This window comes from Onychomys torridus, chromosome 6, assembly GCF_903995425.1.
Source record: "Onychomys torridus chromosome 6, mOncTor1.1, whole genome shotgun sequence".
Classification (NCBI taxonomy): Eukaryota; Metazoa; Chordata; class Mammalia; order Rodentia; family Cricetidae; genus Onychomys; species Onychomys torridus.
Window position 1 is genome coordinate 39,283,451 of NC_050448.1, and position 24,401 is coordinate 39,307,851.

Below are 24,401 nucleotides of genomic sequence, written 5' to 3' on the forward strand. Positions count from 1 at the left end.
ATGTGAATTTCTGTATTAGGATTCTAGAGCAGTAGTAATCCAATGAACGTTGGAAAGGCCATGAGATAAATGGCGTAGAGTGTATTCGTTTTTTATAGAATGGTAGGTTGGTGAGGGCCGATGGACACTTTGCCTGTGCTGACCCTGTGACACGCATAAATTTCAAGTTTCTAGAAAGTCTTTAGGTTTATCACTCACAGATGACTCATCTTACTGGGCATGCCTGTTGGAATAAAGGAAGAGGCAGCTCAGAAACAAGAAATCCATTTATTCAATACCTCCTTCAAAACTGCGTATCAGGTGCTTGTCCTGTGGTGGAAATGGTAATTTTATTGAAATTCTGAAACAGGTCATTAAGATTTTTCTTTGAATTACCTTGAAAATTAAGAAAGGGAAAAGCAAAGGAATGAAGGAAGAAGGGAAAAGTAAAGACAGAATGATTCAACTCTTTAATAGGACTCATTTCCATTTATTTGGTCATCCTTGTTTTCATTTAGCACAGTTTTATAGATGTAGCATGAAATCTTGAATACCTTTAGTCATATACATATATATAAAACAGTATATTTTATATTATTATAAATATATAATTTTTGTAATTCAATTTTCTGAATATTTATTGCTGGTGTATAGAAACAGAGCTGAGTATTTGTTTAATATCCTGTAAGCTTCCTAATTTCCTTTCATTTAATAATCATGTCTTTTTTGTAGATATTATCAGCTAGAAAGGATTTTTTTTCAGTTAACACGTATATCATTATTAAACAAACATATTAATGCCTAGTAGTAGTAATCCAAAATTATATTGTTTGGTGCCATTAGGAAATTTTTAACTTAATATCAATCCTAGATGTTTTGTTTGTTCATTTGTTTAGTTGCCAGGCATATATCCAGGGCCTCTTATATGCCATGCTATACCACAATATCTTCAGCCCCTCTATATCAATTTTTCTAATATCATTGTCTTTATTATTGAACTATGCTTCCTATAGTTAGGATTGACTTTTATCAAATTTGATAGCTAACTTTTACTCATTCTTTTAGGTTATTTATATTTAATGTAATTATCTTTATGGTCCTGTGTAATTTACCATCGGGGCATCCGGTGCTTTACAGGAAGTATGGAGGTTGGTGTCTCCATCGGGTACTGTTTTCCTTCCATTTGATGGATTGCTGTTAACACTTCTTGTACTTCATGTCTGCTTATGGTGACTGCTTTCTCTTGCATGCCAAACAAAGTTTCCTCTGAACTCCCTTTGAGTCATGAGGTGTTCTAATCTGGCTAGTGGTATTAAGCACTTCTCACATTCTTGCACAGCTGACATGTTCACTTCTAACTTGTTGGGGTGTTACCTCCTTAAACTTGTGCATCATTACTCATCTGCACAGTCATAGGGTATTAACATTTACAGATTTCTGGAGAGCTCTACTTATATTGCTCCATTCTCTCTGGTACCCAGGCCTTCAAACTCTGGTTGCCTCAATCTACTCACACTCTTGGCTCAATTTCTCCATGAAAAAGTCTATTGGAACCTTCCTATCTCACCTTCTTGCAGGTCTGGCATTCACATTCCCCATGTTTACTTCTTTCTGCTTTGAATGCCAGTGAAAATGGTGATGATTTCCCAGTCAGAATATCCACAGCTGTATGGTTTATCCTACCTGGGTGTTGTACAGTCAGACTGCTTCTTTTTACTGACTCCTACTTCATGTAGCATAAACTCCCTGCCTTTGAATTTGGCCAGAGAAGCCCTATACCTGCTCCATACAATGTCTAACAGCACTGCAGAGCTGCTCATTCTTATGCAGGAAGAGAAAACACCTGTCCCTAACATCTGGCTAGGTCAGTGCTTTGGAGACTAGAGCTTCTCTGTTGGTTGCATGGAATCCACTCAGCACTGTGAGTTCCTGACCCCAGTATTAGACAAGCTGTTCATGCCCCTGCTCCATTTCTGATTTTCCTTGAACCCTTTCATTTATAACCACTGAAGATTGGACTGTCTTTCATTAGGAAACCATTGACATGCAGGTTCATATCCATCCTCTTCCCTCCATTTCATTCGCCACTTCTGGCCTATGCACATACCTCAACCAAAAAGCACCCAATCCTAAGTTTTGATTGAAACTCAGTTTTCAAAGGTATTGTACCTAAGAAATTGGGGAAATGAAAGACTATGATCAAAATAATAATCATTCCTTTGAGCAACATATACTTTTATGTGTTTATGTAAGACCTCTGAAACCAGTTCTACACACTTATTTTTTTTAAATTTTTCTTTATTTTTGAGAATTTCGTACACATGCACTTTGTCTGCTCCTTCATTTTCCCCCTCTAACTCTTCTCATGTTCTCCTAACTCTATCATGATTTCATGTCTTTTTTTTTTTTTAAACACACTCGCAGTGCTTCCCAAGAGTGGGGGACCATACACAGGAGCATAGGAAACATACCAGTGGCCACGTCTTCTAAAAGCAGTAATTCTTCCTCCTCCAGCAACTATCCACTGCCAGTAAATCCTCAGTAAGGAGCAGGTCTTAAGGCTCTTCGAATCCATCTGTGCTCGAATTTGGGCTGGTTCAATTCTGTGCAGTTCTTGTACAGGAGACCACAGCTATTATGATTTCAGGAGCGCCATGGCCATGTCTTATCAGCAAGACATTATTCAGCAGGACTCCTCCACATCCTCTGGCTCTTACATTCTTTCCGACTCCTCTTTTGCAATGGTCCCTGGCCTTCGTGGTGGTACAGTGGGCGTTGACACTGATGCTCTCTTTAGTGCTGATCAACTTGTCTCCTATCCTCAGCACTTTAACCAGTTCTGCATTTGTCTATTGACTGTTACCCATAGCAAAAGGAAGCTTCTCCAATCATGGTTGAGAAGAGCTCAAATCTATGGCTATAAACATAAATAATTAGACATAACTTTGTCAGCATGATGATTTTGCAAAATAACAGTAGGGAGCTTTTTGACCCAAGATCTATGGCCTCCCTTTGCCAAGTTTTCAGTTCAAGGCATGAAACTCCTTTTTGTGAAAGGGGACTCAGGTCCAATTACAAACAAAACCATTTTTTTACATGTTGAATTTAACTCAAATTTCCCAAATATCTCAAATGAGAAGTTATATCAGAAGTATTAGTCACTTTAGAGAAGAAAAGAAAACACAAATCATCAGTTACAAAGCCACAGCTTAAGAAGGTGGGTGAATTGCACACAAGGCTATGATGTCTGAAGAGGGGAACTTCAGAGCTCTGCCCTGAATATGGCTTCGGAAGGTTCCTGCAAGTGTTGTGACCCAACACTTGAAGCGACCTGTACTCTGTCTGAATTTGTAAATACCAGAATGACTTTAAATGGAAAAAGCTAAAAATATTTGCCTCTGTGCTCTGTCCTCTGTCACACTTTGTGATTTGTTTAAATAGGTAGTTTCAGCACAGTGGAGTGATGCTAAGCACGGGATATCTAGCTCAAGTTACAGAGTTGGCAATGGTAATAACAAATCATTTTGGTGAATATAAATTAGAAAATGAGTAAATACATTTTAAGTGATTATATAGTTGGTACATTGCTAATGTGTAAGCACTATTAATGAAATGTTGGATTATCAAATACAGATTCTTAAATTTCCCTCTATAAATTAGTTTTGTTATTAATAGAAACCCGTAAAGTGAAATGATGAAAGGGAAAATCTTCCTCACTTTAATACCATATTTTTCAATGATTCAATAACATACTATTTGGGCTTGAACTGTGCCTATCAAATAAGCTATGTCGAAGTCATAAACCCAGCAATTAAGAATCTTAAGAATGTGACCTTGGGGTGTGGAAATGGCTGAGTGGAAATACAAATTGATCTGCCGGGGTTGGCCAGTCAGTTTAAACAACATGTGAACTCTAGATTCAATGAAAGATTCTGTCTCAAAAATTAAGGTAAGACTACATGAACTTGTTCCTATCCATACTGGGATTTTGTCTAGCTTGATTTATTGCCATTCTAATGGAGTCACAACTCTGTATGTTCACATGTGCTTCTGGGAATGGGAGAGTCACTTTTATTCAGGAGACTCCAAGAGGCTACCGATGCCCCAGTACATGGCTCTGTACCTAGGCACATAATGATAGCACTAATAGACCCAGTGAGTCAGAAACAAACAAATAAATAACCAGAATAAGAAGCATGAAATAGGTAAGGAATATCATGGACGGAATGGGAAAGGAGTTGGAAGGGAGAGAAAGGAGATGTGAATTTGATGGTTAAAAAAAAAAAAAAAAACATTGTATACATGTTTGAAATTCTCAAACAATAGAAAAACAAGATGGAAAATGCATAAAAGACACCCAGTGCGGACCTCTGGCCTCCACACGCCTGTACTCACAACTACACATACAAGAACATGTATATACACGTACACACACACACACACATACACACACACACACACACACACACACACACACACACACACACACGACCTTATTTGGGAAAGGAATCTGCAGATATAATCAAACTAAAGTGAGCTCACACTGGGTACGTGTGGGCCTAATGGCTGGTGTCCTTATAAGGAGAGAAGGCACAGACAGGAGAGGCCATGCGATAGTGGAGGAGGCAGCGACTAGTGTGCTGTCTGCCTGCCTGCCGAGATCAGGATTCCAACATTGCCCAGAGCTAGACATCCTAAATGTAACAGACGCTCCCACAGACCCTGAAGCTAGATATCCACAGGACAGATTCTAGCACAGATCCTGCCCTACTAAAATGTAGACTTCCATTGTCCTAGCCAGAAAAAAAGGTCAATTTATGTTATGTTAAACTATAGTGTCTTGTGTGTGTTCATCTACTTTGGCTGCCATAATTAAACATCACAGGCTGGGTGGGTTCAGTAATAGAAATATGTTCTCTCATAGTTCTTGAGACTAGAAATAGTTCTTGAGACTAGAAATCCATGCCATAGGGGTTAAAATTTCATTTTAGGGGGAAAGCTTTCTTCCTCACTTGCCGGTGGCTGCCTTCCTTCTTATTATAGAGAATAGGGAGGGACTACAGAGAGAGACATTTAACCACATTGGACTCTGGGTGTCAACATATAGTTAGACGATGTACAGCTCAATATATAACAGTGTGATTTTTTTTTTGTATGTGTGTGTGTGTGTGTGTGTGTGTGTGTGTGTGTGTGTAACCTTTGTCTGTGAGCTTTTATTTGACTTTTCTTCTTTGTCTTTAATACGATCCATTCTTTCTGTGACATTTTCTGAGCAATACTTGGCTCATGTGGAAGTAAATGCAATCCTACACCAAGGATGGTATCTGATGGAGCCATAACAAATCAGAGAGAATTATCTTTATGTCCAACAGAGAGCACACAAGCCAAGCAAAGCGTTGTTAGGAATTTTTAAAATGAGATACTGACCACTGTAGCTTTTAGTTTCTAGCATATTACCAGAGTTAATCTTTACGCACTGTGGAATGAACTTGTTAAAATATAAAGCCACACAGAAGAAGAGCTGACCCTGACTAGGTGGAGAGAAAATCCGATGGATAGTTGGAGATACAATCTGTCAGAAACTGACAGAAATCTGACAGATTACAGAGGATTTTGAGATACTAGAGTGTTAAGAGATTGAATTGAAACGTCTCCTACATTCGCTTGAATACTTGGTCCCCAGATGCTGGTACTTTTTGAAGGAGGCTGTGAAAGTGAGATCTGCATAAACTGACCCGAAGTCTAGGATCCTGTTTCTGTTAAGTCTGCCTGCATATATATGTATTCTGTGCAGAACTTTCTTATACTCTTTCAGACAAGGGGGATGTGAAGAAGAGTAAAAGGTAAAGATTGTAAAAGAGAAAAGGGGCAGAGAAGGAAAGGTACTTCAAAACAGAAGCAATGATGATGGGAGGGGAGAGGAAAGGAGACAGTTTTGTGGCTAGAAGTTGCTTGGAATCCTTTATGTATAACATCATCTTTCATTTCTCTTCAGGGGTAAAACAGTTTCTTTCCTTAAAAATAAATGGATCGAAAATGTAGCTGTATGGGTGCCCAGTAACACATTAGCTTCATAATAGCTTGCTACTTTTCAAAATCCACTCACCTTACTTTAAGGTCTATTTATAAAAGTTTCCTTTGAGAAATGACTTTTGGTTATTCTCCCCTAAGATCAACATTCTTCCACAGAGTGTGAAAATGATGTTAAAAATTTCTGCATCTCTACAGAGCTACAATATTGTGTTGTCTAATTTAAGACTCATGTGACTTTTTAAAATTGTTCATACATACATTTTACTGATGTAAATATGTGCTCATCTCTGTTTACTACATGGCTTTTCTCAACAGCCAAGTCATGAGATTAGCTTAGGTGCCAGCCAACAGATGAATGGACAAATAACATGGGATAAAATGTGTTTTGTGGAGTTGTTCATCCACCATAAGGAAGAACAAAATTTTCTTATTTATAGAAAGTAGTAGAAATGGAGATCATCATGTTATCAAAACAAGGTAGAGTCAAAAAGACAAATATTTCATCTTTTTCTCATCTGTGGGGTCTAGATTTTAAAAAATAACAGCACATGAAACTATAAAGGTCACAATTTGGGAAAAGGAAGTATATGGAAGAGTAGGAGGAGAAACAAGAAAATGTAAGAGAGGTGAAATATGATCAAAGTATGTGACACAGATATATGAAAAATCATACAATGAAACACATTATCTGTATAATGTATTTTATGAATAAATTAAATTTTATTATTTAATTTATTATTAAATTAAATTCAATCAATGTGGTAGCATCAACTTTATAAATAAAACACACAGTCTATACAATGAATTTCCCATAAAAAAGTTCATCAATATTTGTTAAAAGCTAATACCTATAGATAACTTATGGCTGCAACTGAACAATAAGTGTAGTTTGGAAATGAATATTGGTCGTCATTCAATTTATGTTTGCAAGTAATACAGAAATAAATTGAGAGATATACAACAATATCACTCATTTATCAGTAACTTAAGCGGCATTTCATAGATCTAGTAAAATAAATTTTGAACATGGAAGTAAGTTTCTTAATTATTGTGTCATTCACAATCTAGTGGCTCTGAGAAAATTCCTTCAAGTTTAATACAGGCACTTCTTCCCAAAACGTCTTAGGTGTTTAAGCACAAAACAACAAATGAAGCAGAAGTCTGTAGCATGTGATGATTTCTACAGCAGAACAATTCCTATTGTAGTCCAGTTATAGGTATCACTTGTTGACCTCCAGAATGTACAGGTAGGAATAGATGAAAAGTACCAAATCAATCTACAAAAAGCCAGCCAGCATACTACCACTTTCATGTTGTATTGTTCACCACTAAAGAGACATGTTGCAAGTCTAAAAACATCAATAAACCTACCACACACCTATATACAAACACGGCCAGGTAAGAGGCATATGACTCCCACGTTTTAAGAATTAGCAAGCTTAATAACAGTCACTTTCAACCTGTGGGTTTTTCCCTCAGTGAGCTTCATTCACAGATGAGACTGTCAGGCATGCTTTAGAACAATAATATTGTTCCCATGTTCATCTCTGCTCAATGCCATCAGCTGCCTCCAACATCCTCTAACTTGGATGAGCACGTTCCCCCTTGGATGTCCACGTGGAAGAGGCAGCTTGCTCCCTTTTTGAGACTTTTCCTTGTCTTTTGACATCTGCACACACATTGCCTACACTTTGCTAGGATTGTCCCCAGGAGGGAAATATGGGAGTGCCACCATGCAGTTCCCCTATGAGCAAGAGACTTCTCATCCAGTCATTCTGTGTAAGGGCCAGCTGTCTTGTCCATTATCAGGCTAAAGAAAGAATGATACTCACTATTCAATGCCAGGCACCTTTATACAAAGTCCAGAGAAGGCAAGAAATGATCCACTAAGGTTGTTTGAAAGGCCGTGACCAGACCATAAAAACCTAGGTAGTAGTGGCGGTGGTAGCAGTAGCAGCAGTGAGAGAGGAGTAATGGGCATGTCTTGAAGATATTTTTGTCCCCTTGTGTCACGTGACTCCTCCCTTCTCTAGGGGTTGTTACTCTCAGAAATGGCTGTTGAGAGTACAGTGACAGTTCTTATATTGAGTTTCTCCCCTTCATCTCCTTAATTCCTACAGACCCTATTTCAGTAGCCAAACCTCATGGCCCCACACCCTCTCTTCCAGTCTCCCACAAGCAACAGTTCCCATCAATCCCTACTGATATTCTGCATAGTCCTCACCTTAGACATTGCATAATACTGGCTTGTCTCCTCCACACAGGGTAAGAGTGGGACACAGTGGAGTGGAATAAATATTAGTGGCTTAGGAAAATAAAAGGAAGTAAAAAAGTTGCTAGATTTTTCCACTATGAGTGCTGTTTACTATCGAAGTATTTTTAATCAACTCCAGAATGTCCTTTGAATAGTCATTCCCCAAGAGGAATTCACATTGCCCACTACCTTGATGTTAGCTATTTTGTGTCAACATATACCTTGAACTTATTTTGTTAAAGCCTATTTAGTTTGCAAACCCCAAGTTCCTTATGTATCTCCCATTGACTTGCCAATGAAAACCACTATCAAATAAATTTCTCAATAATCTCAGTGGCTAAATATAATTTTCCTTCCTCACTGAGGGGTAATTAATACTTAATGCAGGGGGAGGCACAAAATAAATCAACATCAAATTGGAACCACAATCTCATTTAAGAAATATCAGAAAAGATTTTGGTTGAGATTTTATCTTCAGAATAAGACCAAAATTACAAAAATGCAATAAAGTGTAATCTAATAGTTAACCAAACTTAGCTTATAATTGCAAATGTGATTAAATTTATAGAAAGGAGTAATTTTGTGTAAATCACTTGGAAATTTATATTATTGCATTAATGTTACATTGTAGTCTGTTAAAAAATATTAGGGTTTGTCTTAGTTCAGGTTTTTATTGCTGTGAAGAGACACATGACCATGGCAACTCCTTTAAAGAAAACACTTACTTGAGAAGGCTAGCTTATAGTTTCAGAGATCCAGTCCATTGTCATCAAATGGGGGGCATGGGGGTGTGCACACAGACATGGTGCTGGAGTTGAGAGTGCTACATTTTGCAAGCAACAGGAAGTCAGCTGAAAGTCACACTGAGAGAAACTTGAACAGGAGACTCTAAAGCCCACACCCACAGTGATGCACTTCCTCCAGCAAGGCCACACCACTAACAGTGCCACTCCCTTTGGCGGCCATTTTCTTTCAAACCACCACAGGGTTAAAATGAATGCTAGAGTTTAAAAGGTGGGATTGGAAACACTGAGGAAGACAAATATGACGGGGTATCACTGGGCCCAAGATAGTTACTCTGTTCAGATGAGAGCAAGCACAGGCTCTGGGCAAAACAAGGAAACCAGTCTGTGGAGGCTCTGGCCAGCTGGTATACAGAACCTGTGAGGAACAGATGCAAAGCTCTGTTGCCCTTTCTCCTAGTAAATTTCTCAACATTATTGGTACTTAGAACTTTGTATGTATTTCTGCGTTTGATGCATCTAGTTGTTACTGACTGAATTGTGGGTAAGAGTGGCTTATAAGAAAGTCTTCACCTGCTACAGGAAGGAAGATGCCCCACAGATGAAGGAAGGGAAGGGGAATTGAAAACCATGACTTGTGAGGTCATACGCTAGGGGAATCACTTTATCATTGTCTTGTGGCTCTGTCTGCCCTCTTCTCTGGAGGGAGTATTGAATAACACTTGATTTCCCCCTGCTGAAAGAATCCTTGAAATCAGCTTTTGTACAAACCATTATATACTTTAATGTTCCAATCATTCTTTTTTAAAACTTCTGTCCCCAATCCTCATCATTTTTTCACTGTTCCCCAATTGTTAATTGGTTACTTGCTAATAATGATAATGAAACCTAAATATTTCTCCAGTGATATCTTATGGTCATAATAACTTATAAATACGCGGGGCAATATATCTACAATAGACTGACCTTGCAACTATAAAATAATAAAGTCAGGAGAAGCCTGGTAGGCTAGAAATGTGGGAGAGGGGGATATACATAGACTAAACTGTTAGAGCAACTCCAAGTTAGATGATATTTTTAAGGAAAACTAAACTTGCATGGTTAGTTCATTTATTTTTTTTTTAATCCTTTAAGTATCCGTATATCAGTGAAAATAAATAAACAGATTAAAAATGGCACCCTGTTTATAAGAAAAAAATTTAATTGACCTTCCAATATGCTTCAAGAAATTAAAATGGAAATCTTACCCTACATTTTAAAATTCAACTATGCTTTTAAAATCTTAATAGACTGCATGTGTGTTGTGGGTATGTGTGCATGTGTTTTTCAGGTGGCTGTGGGGTGCATGTGCTTTTAGGATGTGCATACACGTATGTATATATGGAGGCCAGAGGAAAATTTCAGCTGTCTTTTCCCAAGTGCTATCTACTTTTTTTTTTCTTTACTTTTAGGAAGGGATGTTCCCTGGTCTGGAAATCACCAAGTAGGCTAAGCTAGCTGGGCAGGAAGCCCCGAGAATCTGCCTGTATCAGCAGCCTTTCTAGTGCTGGGATTATATGTATGGACTACCCAGGCCCAGTTCTTTTTAACATAGTTTCTGGGAATTGACTGCAAGCAATCACTTTACTACCTGAGCTATCTGCCTAGCCCACAAACTTTGACTGATTAGTGTGTGGTATGAAGCTAAGGTTCTATTAAAAACTGATATCAGTATTAATGAAAAGAATTGGCTAAGTACAAACTATGTTCCGGGTATTAATAGGGTGGTTCTGGGGAAAGCAGTTACTGAAAGGAAATAACACCGGTGCTTACTTTCTTCCAAGCCCTGGTGGATAACGTTTCATATATAGTTTGATACTCTACTGCACTGTTTGGTTATCTCTAGCTGCACAACAAAACACACCATGATTTAATGACCTAAGGCTGCGTTTTTATCTTCTGCTCTTGTGGTTAATGGGGTCAATTTGTGTACTCCTCACTGGTGGGTTATATATGGCTACAGTCTTGTGCTAGGTGGAGTTAGTTATTGAAGCTATGCATACACAGGCTTATTAATTGATGTCATTGCCAATGGGGAACCCAGTTTGCAATACAACACCTGTTCCTGAATATTTGGGTGGCATGGGCTTCTCAAAGAATGTCATTGGTTGTCTTGATGTGGCACCCCAAGAATAAATCCTCCAAAAGATTTGGAAGGAAGCTCAAGACTATGGTGACAGTGCCAAAAGTCACAGAACATCACTGGCAACATTCTGTTGACAAACAAGTCAACCAGTCCAGTTGAGATTTAAGAAGCTGAGGTGGCCATTACACCTCTTGAAGAGAAAGGGTTACCGTATGAAAGAGCAGAGGGAATAGTAGATGCTCTTATTGACATTTTTAAGACATTGTCTACCATGCCTCCCAAGGTTCCTTCAGGAACTAGAGCTCCCCAATGGTGTCTACTCAAGATCTGCTTCCCCTTTACTTGTTAGTTTCTTCATTCAAAATAACATTTACGTGGCATGGCTTAGAGCCATGTTTTTGCATAGGAAACAAAAATCATATGAGTTAGTCAATTAATGACTACAGGGCTGATGTCTAACTCTGGTAACATGTTTGTCATCAAATTGTAGACTTTTATGGCAAATGACTCAAAATAATTAAATGAAGAGATCACTTGGTACACTTAGAAAATGTACCACAAATGGCAAGTGATTACTTAAATGTCATGTAATAAACTCAGAGAGCTGTAATACTTCATTTCATCTTCATAGTAACCCTGTGAGTTAGGTTTTGTAGGACTATTTTCCAGGTGAGGTAATGCTTGGAAAAAGTAAAGAGCTTGGAAACAGATTGCTTTATATCCAGGAAAGGACAGAGCTTGAATTTGCTCCCAGACATGTAAAAGACTCAGTATTTGCTCTCAACCACTACAAATATTGCCTCTTGGGCTTATAAAATCTGTCTCCTTTCCCAATAATACAAAATTTTCCCGTGCTTCATTTTCTTCTAGTGTTTCACAAATCTTTATGTGAGAGTAATAGGATGAAACAAAATATAACCAATTGTATTAGATAACACTGCCCTTCACTGCAGGCACAGTAGGGTACCTAGTGGGTATTATTATGTATATATACCTGTATATATCTTAAAAACACATTTTATTAGTTACTTTTCTCATTGCTATGACCAAGTACACTATAAGAAGCAACTTAAGAAAAAAAGGTTTATATTGGCTTATAGTCCCCAGGGTTCAGTCTAAAATAGGAAAGCCATGATGGCTGAAGCATGAGATTGCTGACAACATTTCATCTATAGTCAGGAAACAGACTGAACAGAAAGTGCAGCTGGGCTATACGACCTCAAGGTTTGCCCCTTCCCACTTCCTCTAGCAAGGCTCTACCTCCTCAGAATTCTACAACCTTCCAGAACAGTGCTGCCAGCTGGGACCAAGTGTATGTGCATATAGGGCATTTCGCATTCACACCACAGTACACACTTTGAGGAAGCCAACCTTCAGTTCTTAAGTCTACCAAGTATCCTGGTTCATTCCAGCAAAATGGCTCCATCTTATTCAAATAATGCTGAGTAATTTTTGGAACTAAGATTCAGTACAATTGCCTTCAAGTGAACTAGGAAGTGAGATGGTTGATGATATTTTCATGTTAAAATTATAAAGACCAAATAAAATAAATGCATACAATGGCATTCGTTCAGAATTTCTATCTCTACTTATACGAACATCTCATTTTATTGCTGTTGCACATATGAATTACTGGTGGCAACAGCTCTCCTCTCGTTGTTCTCAGATTGGATGGTTTAAGTGCAGATGACCCAGGATTCACTCCTAGGAGTGAAATATGATCTGGCCCCTTCCAAAATAGTGAGTACTCCATAGTTACAATAATTATATATATTGTACATGTATATAATTATTGTATATATAATAAATATAAATATTATATATAAAACCTTTTTATATTAATATACATTTCCCCCATAGATTTGGTGCACATAAAGTTTAAAATATAATTAATTTAGAATCACTATGGTATATTTTTAGAAAGAAAATTATATAATATATTCATCATATATCTCCTATCATCTGTCTACTATCTCATCTATCTATCTATCTATCTATCTATCTATCTATCTATCTATCTATCTATGCATCTATCTATTTGTCTTCCACACTGAGGATTAGAGTCTCTCTGTAAACCTACTATTAATAATATAATGATGCCAGGCAATGAGCACCTGCTCTTTGAGCCTCTGACTTTTCTTTGTTTCAGGCCTCCAAGGAGTGTGCTGAGATAGTTTCTTGGCACATGACATCTCTAACCACTAAGCATAATTCTTACTCATTATGCTATTATTTGATGTTAAATAATTTCCCAACTATTATTTATGCCACAACTTTTAGGTAAAAGACATTTATCCAAATCCAAAAGTCCTGGTTGATAACTACCTGCAATCCCAGCACTCAGAAGACTGTGGTATGAGGACCACAAGATTGAAGTCACAAGACTGAAGCCACCTGACTACATGTACATAACAAGACCTTTTCTCAACTTAAAGAGGGAGAGAGAGGAGGTTAGAGACAGGGATGGAGAGTTACAGAGACTGACTGTCGGGTGGGGGGAGGGATGGGACAGGGAGATTGTGTGTTTGTGTGTCCTCTATGTTCCTTAGTGACCTTCCCACAAAAAAAAAGCACCTTTAGCACTTAGACATGACTTATGCAAGTCCTATCCACTTAAGGACAGTAGAAATCCTTGGGGAAAAGATTCAATCTAAAGTTGAGTCAGAGAAATTACAAGATGAGCCCAGAATATTTTGTTAGACAAAACAGGTAAAATACACAGAAAATAATGAGAAAAATACCAAGAAAACACAGAAAAAGTTCAATAGGGGAACCCGCTGACCAAGTATAGACTTTTAAATGCAAAGAAAATAATAAGAAACTGGACTATAACTCATTAATTAAAATCTTTCTTCATCTGTGTCAATACAAATGAATGAGTAAATTAAAATTTTGATGAGGAATATTTATCTGCTTAAATTCAAAGTACCTCCACCAGGAAACATTAATTACAAATAGAATGAGTATTGAAGATTATCAAAATTTATGTCACCAGTACTCAGTTCTACTTGAAGATAATAGGAGAATACAGTTGCTTTGTGATACTTTTCAATTTGCTCTGACGAAACAGTAGGCCAATACTGCAAAGGAATGTTTTACTAAAACTGCACTCCTAATAATCTTCAATAATGATAGGGCTACCAAATTTCCTAAATGGTAGAGAAGCCTGGTAGCCAAATGTCATGTGTGATTCAAGACTAGGTATTTCTTGAATAAATAACTGTATTGAACCTGAGAGCTAAATTTGAATGGAATTAGGATTAGCCAGTAGTAATGTCATAAACATCAATTTTCTCAATGCTTCTGATACTATTATTATGTAGGAAAGTATCTTTGCTTTTGTATTTATTTTTTAGATAGTCATTCTATGTTTCCCAGGCTGACCTAGAACTTTCTAAGCAAGACAAATTGTTCTCAAATTCATAATCCTCCTGTCTCCACCTCCCAAAGGCTAGAATGTCATATATATATAGCCATGTCCAGCTAGTTGAGACACATGCTGGTTTCTTATTTTAAAAAAAATACAAAAGAAGCCGGGTGGTGGTACACGTCTTTAATCCCAACACTCAGGAGGCAGAGGCAGGTGGATCTCTGTGAGTTGGAGGCCAGCCTGGTCTACCAAGTGAGTTCCAGGAAAGGCGCAAAGCTACACAAGGAAACCCTGTCTCAGAAAACAAAAAACAAAACAGAACAAAACACACACACACAAAAGATAATGCTATTTTAATTATTCCTGTGATTTTTGTTGGTTATTAGTTCAAAATAAAGGTATCTGTAATACATTAAGTAGTAATTGTAAAAATTATTTAACATCAAATAAGAGCATAATGAGTAAGAATTATGGTTAGCAGTCAAAGATGTCATGTGCCAAGAAACTAACTCTGCACACTCCTTAGAGGCCTAAAACAAAAAGTCAGAGGCTCAAAGACCAGATGCCCATTGCCTGGTGTCATTATATTATTAATAGTAGGTTTACAGAAAGACTCTAATTCTCAGTGTGGAAGATAGATAGACAGACAGGCAGACAGATAGATAAGATGATAGACAGATGATGGGAAATAGACAATGATAAATATGTTCTATAATTTTCTTTCTAAAAATATAGTATAGTGATTCTAAACCAATTATATTTTTAACATATATATATGTTTATTTATTTATTTATGTATGGGGAATATATTTATTAAAATAAATATTTTAATATAAGCTTACAAAAGGTTATATATTTAAAACCTCCCAAGAGTTTATATTTACAAAATATAACCCCCTGGAGGATTTAAGAGAAATACTGAGATAAATGGAATGTACTACAAGAATTGACATAATCACATCCTCAAATTAAGTCTAAAATTTCATTTTAGATGAAGATTAGATGTTACCATTCTTTGACTTTAGTACTTAAGTAATTTTCAACGTGTGTTTAACAAAAAAAAAAAAAAAGGAAAGCAGTTAACAATGAATTATTTAATCCAAAAGTCGTCAATCTATTTGCACTTTAAAAACTTCATTGTTAGGTAAGATTAGTGGCTAACATCTGAACTCATTAAAACTGAGACACTGAGGCAGAAGGACTGCCATGAGTACAAATCTGTCATGGGCTAAGTCGTAAATTCTCGGCCTGAGGCTGGCTCGCTCTCTCTCTCTCTCTCTCTCTCTCTCTCTCTCTCTCTCTCACACACACACACACACACACACACACACACACACACACACACACACACACATCTATCATCTATCTATGTACCTATCTATCTACCTATAATCTATCTCTGTGCATATATATTAATATATATCCATATTTTCATGGCTTTGTGAATGTCCTAGACTTACTGCTACTTTGCAAAATAAGAAATCTTCATAAAACTAAAGGTTTAGGTCTCCTTGACTCACTTTGCTCTCCTCAAAAATGGGAGTTATCAGTTTAAATTTAGAATAGGCTGACAAGTAACTAATCCTTGTTTTTCTAGTTCTTTGAAGAGTATTACTCAGTACAATGGGATTAATATTTAATCATAATTCACAAGAGGGAGAACGACCCTAAGTAATTTATGTAATCAATCTTTCACCATAAATTGGATCATATTAATTCTATTGACAAAATTTGGAAATGCATCTGAGATTCCAAAAACATTCTTAAATTAATAATTGCAGCCATTTGAACAAATTACTGTAAAAATACATATAAATAATGCTATTTTCCTTAGAATATTGTTGTATCTACAGTTATTATATAGGTTACATAATATCCCAAATCTATCAGACTTAATGTTTTATCATTTTATAATTACATAATATTGAGTAATATTATCAATTCTTCCATAAGTACTTGACCTTAAAACAAACTCCTGAAGCTAAAGGGTCAAATCATATTTCAGGACTGCCTATACAATTTTCTTATTGTAATTGGGCTCTGTATTAATATTGCTAGCTTAATTTTTCTGATTTAAAAAAATAAAGTAAAATAAAAGATAAAAGTCAGTCATGATGGTGCATGCCTTTAATCCCAGCACTCAGAAGGCAGAGGCAAACAGAATCTCTGTGAGTCTAGCTTCTCTACAGAGTGAGTTACAAGACAGCTAGAGCCATTACACAAAGAGACTCTGTCTTGAAAACCAAATAAATAAAATATAAAAAATAAGGAATGTTTGCAAGCTCCTGCAGGAATATGGGTCTTAGGCACTATATTTACTATACTGATTAGGTAAGTTCTCTCCTATTCTAAGAACAACCTAAATGTTACTTTACTATCAAAAACTTCTCTGATGCCACCCCAACACGCACATCATCTTTCCTCCATGTGCATAATACTGGCTATCAACACAACTTGGTTTAGTAATAAATTAAAAGTGAAGTGTACATCTTATTTATATTTCTACTTCTTCAATGTTTCCATCATGGAGCTTGATGCTTCAAATTGAGCATAAATAAGATCTGATTTGATGCCGATTTTCTGTGATTTAACATCTAAGGGCGTTTTCATGGAGGAAATTGACTTTTGATGGTCCTAGATATATTAATGACTCTGGACATAAGTAATTAATTGCTAAAACTGAATGGTAGAGAAACAGTTTTTTCTAGAATAATGGAATGAACTTCAAGTAGAAAGTTCAGGTTTTAGGGCAGGGTTATTCTTGGCCAGGAAAACAATTATACAAGAATGAAATTTTAAGGTTTATTTTGAGTAATACACTGATGGTTAAAGTGCCTTCTTGGGAGAGAGCAAAAGGAGGAACTGAGAAATTAATTTGTATGTTTAGACTGAATGGGATACTAGAGTTTCATTCTATTTGTCTTTGTATTTAATGTTTTTATTTTATTAAGCAGTAAATAAAATTCATTCTTTTCAACATATTTACTTTATAAGCAAATTCGGACCTTTTAAAAGAATCACAATCTTAAATATAACTTAACGTGTATTGTCAGAAACTTTAAATACTATTTCCGCAAGTGAAGCCATTTTAAAAATTCTCAGGCCAACTTGTCAAGCAGCTTTAAATAAACAATATAGGCCACAGATGATTCAAGTTGAAAAGCATAATAATAGTGATTGTCTTACATGCAGCAATTTCTTATTTTAAAAGTTTAAGTCATACTATTCAATTATGCCAAAAGTATTTTTTATATTGTACCAACCCCCTTTTATAAAGGAAAAAAAACTCTTATGTGCTCCAGCTCAGAAGGAAACCAAGAGCATCTGGTGCAGATCCTGTTTGCCTCCATGGATCTTCGAAGGCATAGACACCGGTCATAGAAGAGAGTAGAACAGACACCAAGAGCCTCAGTGCTGGTCCAAAAACTTGAAACACAGAAGCCATAAGGGCATTGCATTTGTTCAGAGAATATTGTAGTGGATGAAACACTGAAAATATCAGAATGGGAGTAACAATCTCCTTGCCTTTAGCCTGGCAAGGTCTTGTAAGTGACAATACTGTGTGGGCGAGTGTGCTGGTCATAAAAGGAACTGAATTGAATCTGAAAGCCATGGTAAAAACAAAAAAGACAATGAAATACCAAGAATCTCTCTACAAGGTGGAATCCAAAGGCCAAGCATGTGCCAGGGTTACCTCTCAGAAAACAGACTATAGACAGAGGAGTGTGAGAGATAGGGGTGGGTGATACAGAGAGGACACTGGCTCCAGCTTTGAATATACCATCGACACATGCAGTCATGTTTTAACATGGAGTTACCCAAAAAGGAGGGAAACACTCACCTAAATTACGAACAGCGAGAATGGAAGCTGCCCAAGCAGTCCATTAGTAAAGATAGATAGTCTGCTTCATGTTGACATCTATTAAGAAAACCTGGGAAAAATAGGTCACATCCTCAGAAGAGGGACATTTGCAAAATAGAACAAGTATGGTAGAGGGCACAGTCAGTTGTTTAAGTTGAAAGGAAGTTTGCTGAGCTGGGATAAGGATAGGGATAAGTTGAATCATGTAAAGATGTGATTTGCAAATATGATCCTCATTTAATTTGCATTAAAAAAGGATTTTTTTTTCATTTTGCCCATTGTGATATTAAAGAGCAAATAATGACTACTTATGCCACAAGAAGTTCTTAGCATGCAGGGGACTAGGAATGACTGGTCAGATTATAACATGCCAAAAGTAGAAACAAACTTTGGTTATGTGCTATTGAATGTAATCATTAAAATGTATGATATGGCTAGTTTAACCATCTTTTACTTGAAGAGACAGTAAGGTGTTTACCCTATGCATTCACTGTATGGGTGAGACTGTGGTCATCCCAGATTTACTGGTCCTCAGTAGGTACCTGCTACACTGAAACTTCACCACAGTCTGGAGGATATGGGGCAGCCTTATGCTTGAGTACAAAGAAGTAATTAAACTCTAGGCCACAGTTGAGCACCTTGTAGCAAAAGTAAGATAAATTGATAATCAATAACGAGAAGTAAAATGTGTCTTAGACTCCTTGAAATGTTTTAAAATCTCAGTTTAACTCCAGTCCATATTGCCCTTCTAACCACTTTACAGTCAAACTATGTATACCACATATTGACAGGTTGGCTGATGACAAACCACAACTGTAGAGGCAGAAATGACTCCCTAAGATTATAATGGAGCTGAGGGCTGAGGTTGTAGTTTAGTGGTACAGTGTTTGTCACATACTATCCCATGCCTTAGGTCTCAACTTCAACAGAATCCGACCCCACCCCCCAAAAAAAAGATTACAATAGAACTAACAAACTCCTGTTGTATGGATTTGGTAGCTGAAATGGAATTGTAACACAATGCGTTACTCACATGCTTTTGTGATGTTGTATGAGCATCCCTACTATGCGGCTAGTTGAATGAAACCACAGCACATAAAGTGATGACATCTGTGCCATAGATGTGTGTAACGATACTTTTCTCAGATGATGTCTCTGTCACTAAGCAACTGAAATGTGTCTACCAAATGGAAGGCCCATATCACATATGAAATCCCTCACAAGCAAGTAGAAGGAATCTGTGTTGCAAGAAGTAAATAAGCCAATGAACAAATAAGCAAGTTATTAGGGTTTTTTTTTTTCTCCTCAAATTCTGTTGAAATCCCATTTAAGTTTTTTTGTTTACTTTTGTTTTTTCTGGTTGAACACATTTCTTTCCCAGTTTTAAGATGGCAAGGATTCTCATTTAAAAAGCTAATAGTCAGAGGCCAAGGGCAATAACTCTTCTAAAAGAGAATGTATCTTATACCATCTTTGGATACAATATAAATCTCAGAGGATAACCAAAGTTTTTAAATGAATTAAAGACATACTGAATTAACCTTGATACTTTTAGCCATAAATTAGGCTGACTTAAAAGAACTCAGAACTCAGAAGAACATTCCAAAATTGGTTACAGAACCAGAGACTGTGTTTTGTTTTTCTTCTTTTAAAGCAAGTTGTTCTTAAATGTTCTAACAAAGTTCATGGTTTTCCTTCTTAGAACACTATCTTGGAGCCCAGACACTGAAGGAAAACCCAGAACTGTGGTTAGAATGCTCTGTCTAGTCACCTTACAAAGGCTCATTGAGAGGAAAACTGAGTATATGAAATGCTCACCTTAAATAATGAAACATAAGAAAGGAATACTTTTATATTAGCAAATTGTTGGATAACATCAGACATACTATTCTAAGTGTTTGTCAAAGAATTCTTTCTACTGGGATTATATTAAGATATATTAGTGTTTTAGTTTCTTTTTCTGTTGCTGTAATAAAATACCCTGACAAGAATAACTTAAGGGGGGAAAAGGTTTGCTCTGGGTCACAGTTCACAGTATCACAGGCACAATCTGAAACAGAGTGATGACTGCAGTCTGCTACCAGTTCCTGTTCACCATTCATACAGTTCAGTATCCTCTAATTGAGGGGAATTTAAGGCAAGATCATAATAAACTTTAAAGCAGAATTAAAGATAGCTCATAAGTTATAAATATGTTCAGAAACTTTGTCAGCTAAATGGCAAAACACAGATTTGTTACACAAGTAAATATCTATTTACTGTGTGATCCATGAACACTGCCATTAACTGTCACTATGCATAGTCTCTGTTATGAGCCTTAACAAGGGAAGATACTGTTTCAGACCATTTAATGAGAAGCTATGTCAAAGAACTTGATGGTGAGAGCAGTGAACCACCGAGGCCTCTGTTCCACCACCTTGTTAAACCAGCATATGGATTTAGATCACATGTCAGGTATTATTTTGATTCCACACACCATAAGAATCCATAAGAGCACCTTTTCAGAAAGTACAATTCACCATAGAAAGTGTACAGACCGTGGGAAAAGCACATGCCACCCAAATTCAGGAAAAAGATTGTGAACTTCTCTAGTCCTGTACAAACCAAACATCTGTTAAATGGGTCAGTGAATACGTGAATACACAAGTCCAGTGATTCACCCAGTTCCAAACAAAATCTTTTTCACAATAGACTCTCTCCTTAGACGGGGCTGCACCACTGCCCTCTGGATCTCATGGTGGAAGAAACTGGGAGTTCTTTCCATTTTGGCATGCCCTCGTCTCCCCTCTTCCCACCAGGGACCTGCACAGCTGTGCTCTGCAGACTTTTTCTGTCATGTGCCTTTGTCTCTGCTGTTTTCCGGTGTCTTTTCATTTCCTTCAATAACTCCCAAAGCTTTCCAATCATGTTCCTCTTTGGAACAACATATTTAGATTTAGCTGATATAAATGGATGATATAAATGTAGCTACAGATGTGCTTTTCCGGGTCTGACTGTCTCCTTTACTTTTACAACACAGATGCTTATCTACCACCTTATCAGATGTCCACTTTTGTTTTCAAGAGAAAATAACTTACCAACACTTCTTAAATATGAAATAATCAGCATGCCATGTGCTAGCTAGCATTTATAAACTTGCCAATAACTACTGTTAGCCTTCACCGGTGAGAATTTTCCTATTCTCTGTAAATCGACCATTTCTGAACCTGCAAGGCCCCAATGCTCTCTTTTGTCCCATTATAAGTGTTTGTCTGTCTTTCTGCTCTTTCATCAGATCAATGTTACTTACTATTCAGTATTCTCCCTAAACTACTTCCATTGATAATGCTACTTAAGTGTTCTCCCTAACCTTCCACCAAGTACAGTAGAGCTAACCCTGATGGTGTAGGTGGGGAAGAGCTGACCCTGAGGACATGAAAGCAGGAGAATTGGCCCCACCTCTAGCTCATGGCTGCAAGGGGTGAACTAGTCAAGACAATGCTGGAGAGCTCATCATGGTGGTGAGGATGGGGGAGAGCTGGCTGGTGGACTAACCAACCCTGCAACTACCAAGGCCCAGAATCAAGGTTAGGAGTTGGCTCACCCCAACATCCACCCCATCTGTGATCTGCTGGAGAATGTGAAGGGGCCAGTCCTGCCAACCCAAAACTGCAGGACACAGGACGACAACAAGATATCCAAGAGGAGTCCCAGTGAGGACCCAGCATTGGCAGTGTAGCAGAGACCAGAGGCCTTGGACCAGACCAATAACTCTTTGCAATGAACACTTGCAAGTAAAGAAATACGTATAAATGGGTTTACTGTGTAATTCACTATGTTACACTACAACTTCCATGATGAGATTTTTTTCCTCTTCTTTTTTCTCTTAAATTTTATTTTGTTTCATTTTTGGCAGGGGGAGGTTGCAAAGGCAGAGGATGGATAAGAAGGGACAGGAGAAAAATGGGATCGAGATGCATGATGTGAAAGACACAAAGAATAAATAAAAGAAAGTTTTTTTTTTTTTAAAACAAGAGTTTTCCCTAGGTGTTAACAATTTATTAGTGTACCACCCATAACAGAAAGCTTATAATCTTAGCTATAACCACAGATACATGTATATATGTGTGTGTGTGTGTATATATATATATGCATTGTGGTGTGTCTGCGAGAGAGTAAGAGTGAGAAGGAGAGTCTACGTGTTTCTCTGAGATCAGCTGAAGACTGTAGACCTCTTGCTACAGAGAACTTTGAAAGGTAACTAAAGCTATGGCTCTGAAGGTATGTGTGTATATCCTGGCTTTCACAGCTGTCGGTTTGGCAGCTGCAGAAACCTCTGTTTTCTACACTCCAAAGTGAAAATAGTGAACTGCCTTAGGCTGTGGGCATATTAGCTAAGGAATGTGACACACTGGCATGAAAGTAAGTCATTACCTCAGAAAAGCCCTCCAAATCATCTGTTAAGTATATTGCTATTTTATTTCAGATTTTTATAAAGGCATAGTTGCAAATTTTTGAGAATGACTTCAAAATGATTCAATGAAGATATCAATCAAGGTACGTTGACATAGATGAATCAGGATTTTTATGAGTAGGGCTGGGATGGGTCTAAGGAAGAATTATTTACTATCCCATTACATGGCTTATACTTAAAATTTTGAGAAACAACCTACTTTTGTTTATTTTTAAGTATATTATTATGTTTAATACATGTGTGTAGTTGGAGTTTTTCTCTCCAAGTGCCGCCAAGCCCCTGTGGTCCCATAACCCACATATAAAATAATCGTGCGGTCACTTACATTATTTAAACTGCTTGGCCATTAGCTCAAGCCTACCATTGTCTAGTTCTTACTCTTATATTTAGCCCATTTCTATTCATCTATACTTTGCCACGTGGCTATAGTGATATTTTATTTGTATTGAAATGTGATTTTATTTGTGTGTCAATAAAGTTGCCTTGAGGTCAGAGCAAGCCAGAGCAGAAGCCGAGCAGTAGTGGGGCACGCCTTTAATCCCAGCACTTGGGAGGCAGAGCTAGGCGAATCTCTGTGTGTTCAAGGACACAGCCAGCATGGCAGACACAGGCCTTTAATCTCAATACCAACCATAGACGACCTGGAGGTCTGTACAAACAGGCAGTGACAAGGAGGTCATGTGGCTGGGTTTACAACCAATGAGAAAACAGAACAGAAAGTCTTTAAATAGACAGGACGCACAGAAGTAGGTCTCTTGCGTAGAGGAGGAACCGCAGAAGCAGTGAAGGGTAAGGTTTTCCACTTTTGCTCTGACCTCCTGGTTTTTAACTCTGCAATTGGTTCTGTGTTTATTTAACAAGCCGGTTACATCTACAACTGGCGCCCAACGTGGCAAGAATTCATTACAAAACCGCTTGCCTTGGCAGTGTGTCCGGCTTCCCGCCTGGGCAGGCCTGGCTCCCTAGCTCCGGCTTAGCCCTGGTCTAACCCAGGCCTAGCTCAGCTTAGGACTCAGGCCCAACCTACCTTAGCCACAAGCGGTTACAGCCGCAGCTGGAGTTACTTGCTTAAAAAGCCGGTGCTACAAACAACTCAGGTCTGCGGGAGCTACCGCTAAATTGCAGGAGCTACATGCAACTGCAGATAGGCTGCTTTTGGCTGAAACGCCAGTGCACGTGGTTGGTCGGAGCTTAAGGAAGCCAGAGCCCAGGCTCGACTCCACTCAGACCGGAACATTGAAGCGGTTGGATTCAAGCTTTTAGCCAGAACGTGGCTACACTTTCTCTCTCTCTCTCTCTCTCTCTCTCTCTCTCTCTCTCTCTCTCTCTCTCTCTCTCTCTCTCCAGCCTTCTACTTCCCAGAATTCTCTTCTCTCTTGTTCTGCCTATACTTCCTGCCTGGCCACTGGCCAATCAGAACTTTATTTACACAGAGTGATATCCACAGCACTGCGTCCAACGTGTTGGCAAGACTTTCCACCTAAAACCTGAAAAAAAGATTCTAAGATGGAGCTAAAAACAGCTTCCTAGTTGTCTCTCTGAAGTTAGCGGCAGCCTGCCAGTTTGAGCTACTATGGCCGGT